The sequence below is a fragment of the Bombina bombina genome, chromosome 3 (assembly GCF_027579735.1).
Source record: "Bombina bombina isolate aBomBom1 chromosome 3, aBomBom1.pri, whole genome shotgun sequence".
Classification (NCBI taxonomy): Eukaryota; Metazoa; Chordata; class Amphibia; order Anura; family Bombinatoridae; genus Bombina; species Bombina bombina.
The window spans coordinates 1271323304-1271327012 of record NC_069501.1 but is presented as its reverse complement, the minus strand read 5'-3'; positions in this window follow the sequence as shown (position 1 = coordinate 1271327012).

Sequence of the window (3709 nt, the reverse complement as noted above, 5' to 3'; positions counted from 1 at the left end):
GTGCAATAGCACTTAGTTTGAACTTGAAATAAGTAGTAGATTTGTTTCTGACAATTTTAAAAGTTATGTCTATTTCCACTCCCCCTGTACCATGTGACACCCATCAGCCAATCACAAATGCATGCACACTTATTCTTGCACATGCTCAGTAGGAGCTGGTGACTCAGAAAGTTTAAATATAAAAAGACTTTGCACATTTTGTTAATGGAAGTAAATTGGAAAGTTGTTTAAAATTGCTGCTCTATCTGAATAATGAAAGTTTAATTTTGACTTGAGTGTCCCTTTAATTACATATTCTTGACTTGCTATAGCATTTTTGTTTTCTTTTTTTTTCTGTGTACTTTTGTGTCTAATTTTGCTCTTACTTGTTTGTTACCTGTTCATTAAATAAACGGCACATTTATTTACACCAGGAGATCACTATTACCACCTGGAGATTAAAACATATGTACAGATTTTATTTTAAAGAAGGGTTTATGGGCTCTATAACAAGGGATCATGGTGGGCTATTAGAAGTCAAAATATGTTTAAATGTGGATGTTTTTAATAAATTGTATTTTTAACTTTATAAGCCAAAGGCACACACAGTTTGAAAGAGCAGGCAATTATCTTTCAAATGGTGGCTCTCAGGTATTTCTTGGGCTTAAAGGGACATTGTACTCATGTATATAACTCATCTGGGAGTGTTTTTATAACAATGTATAGTTTTGCTTATAATTTTATTTTTATTATTATAATATTGTGCTGATTTTTAAACTCTTAACCAAGCCCCAAATGATCAGATGTAGACCCAGGTCTACAGATTTCAGTTTGTGTAATCTGTCTTTTCATATGAAGGGAAGGGTCTGCTCTTGCTGCTTTCCCAGCCCCTTTCACTGAGTGTCCCAGCCTAATCTCTTCAACAGTGCTAATCTGTAAGCGTTTAAATACGTTTTTTAAAGGTTTTATACTGTAATTTTATATCAGTATCTATGCACATTCTTCTTTATAGTAGTGTCTATTACATGTAGTTATATGACAATTAGAGTATACTGTCCCTTTAAGAAGAGCTTGATAGGTTAGAATATTTACTACTCCATTCAGCTAACTCAAGTTCCTAACGGGGCATGTGTGGTATCCTCTGATTGTGCCAGTGATAAGGAAAATTACATATGAGGGGGTGAGTGAGCGTGCGTGTTACTTTGCTTCAAAAAAACACCCCCTGCTAACATGGTCATTGTATGCTATTAAAGGGTTTACATTTAAAATGTAAGTCCTCATTAAATGCTGCATTCTATGTATTAAATAGCTGCTGTATATGATTAGGACTTATTTTTGCCAGGGTTTCTTGTCATTTTTAAGTTTACAGGACCCCCAGCCAACCATAAACCTGCAACACTGCAATTGCTTTTTCAGGGTAGAAACTAATTAACCACAGCAAAGGAAAGATGATATACTCATGGTGTGCATCGCTAGATTACAAAATTACAGCTAAAATACTATTAAATGCTTCAGATGCACATTTATAGAACAGATCAGTATATGAGCATACTTTAAAAAAATTGCCAAATGCATTGTATGCCAGTTCTAAGAACAAGATAAATAAAACAGTGAAGCAAGTCTGATGGTACCACACCCCAGTTAGACTAAAGCGTATATACCCCAATGCTTGCGCATCATGTTGGAGGGGGTGTGGGTTTCCGGGCACAATGGCCCATATTTGGTGGGATTGCCCAAAGCTACTCCCTTTTTGGAGGGATATCACCAATCATCTAAAAACTGTTATGGGTGCTCAGTTCTTTGTCTCCTAGTACCGCTCTCCTCAACCTTAAACCAGGTAAACTGTGCAAAATCAAATGGAAACTATTGCAATATAGCCTTAACAGTGCGAGACTGCTCATTGCACGCAAGTGGAGGTCCTACTCCTTGCAGGAATGGTACATAACACCTCAGAGCTCCTTGGAGTGCAGGAATACTCTCATTTCAGAAATGGCAGCCTACCGTTCATCCACAACAATCAGTTTTACTGGCAAACACTTCTTCACTCTCCACCTAGATTAGTGCATTAGTATAATTTATCTTGTATACCAATCGGACCCCCCCCCCCTTTTTCATGCCTTACATCTCTCCTCCTCAGGGGGAGATTCATTGGAATGGAATGGCTCGTTGCTTTCTATAAAAAGTATAGAATATAGTTGTCTATACTGCATGATTACTAGACCTTGTTGCGTAAAATGTTTGAGAAACTTGTAGTTATTGAATTGGCTAATGTATATGGACCTTATATTTAAAGGGACACTGAACCCAATATTTTTCTTTCGTGATTCAGATAGAGCATGCAATTTTAAGCAACTTTCTAATTTACTCCTATTATCAATTTTTCTTCGTTCTCTTGTTATCTTTATCTGAAAAAGAAGGCATCTACGCTTTTTTTTTTTCTTGGTTCAGAACTCTGGACAGCCGTTTTTGATTGGTGGATGAATTTATCCACCAATCAGCAAGGATAACCTAGGTTGTTCACCAAAAATGGGCCGGCATCTAAACTTACATTCTTGCACTTCAAATAAAGATACCAAGAGAATAAAGAACATTTGATAATAGGAGTAAATTAGAAAGCTGCTTAAAATGAAATGCTCTATTTGAATCACAAAAGAAAATATTTGGGTTCAGTGTCCCTTTAACTCCGCTTTCACTCTCTGAAGATAGCTCCATATGGACTATTAGATATGGATAAGTATGTGTGTGAGAGGCCACTCTGAACTCCCAGTCTTCCAGCATCCAATTGAAGTCCCTCCTTTTTTTCAAGTTCTTTTTCCACTTGCACCTATATATGGACTGACCGTTTCTAAACGTATACCTTATTGTTGATTGTATAACGGTCTTCACGTAGACAGTATCTGGCATATTGTATTGTGAGTATTTTCTTCTAATAAAAAGTTACTGTTTAATAACAAAACAGTCAGGCAAGACAAGAAATAGTTTCGCTAAACCCAGAATACAGCTACAAAGTCCCATTCTCTTTGTCATTATTCGCAGCTTCCGTGTAAATATGATTAGATTTTTTTTTTTTTTTTTATAATGAAGAAAGTGCTAAATTAATGGTTTTAATTTAATCTATTGATTATCCTGTTAATGGTCCTTTTTCACTTCACCTTTTATTCACATAACACATATAATACAAAATACACGTGATTTATATAAAAAAAAACCTCACGATTCACATTATATACATAATGCAAATATACACATATGTGTGCAAGATGACCAATTTTTTATATTGTAATTTTTTTACACATATATATATATACTCCTTTGTATGGAACTGTTTTTTTTTCGCACTTGCACTTTATTACACTCGCATTGTATTTATTTTTTGCGGTATAGAATTTTTTTGCACAAGTCACTTGAATTTTTGTTATCTATTAGTCTTATCATTATAGTGCTATCTGTGTATGGGATTGGTTAGATTTTCAATTATAATTTCTTTGTCTCTGTTTTCTTACATTGTACAATGACAATAAAACGAATCTAATATTTATGTATAATAAGCACTTTTTGCTAGCAAACGAAGCGGCTATTGTTGGCGCTGCATTTCTTCTTGTAAAGTGCAAGACGCTTATTAGGGACGTGCGTTCTGTACAAACCTATATTTTAGTATCTTTAACTTGTTTTTGTTTTACAGTTTGCTGAGAAGGTTGGCTATTTAGTAAAAAAAAAAAAAAAAACAAGA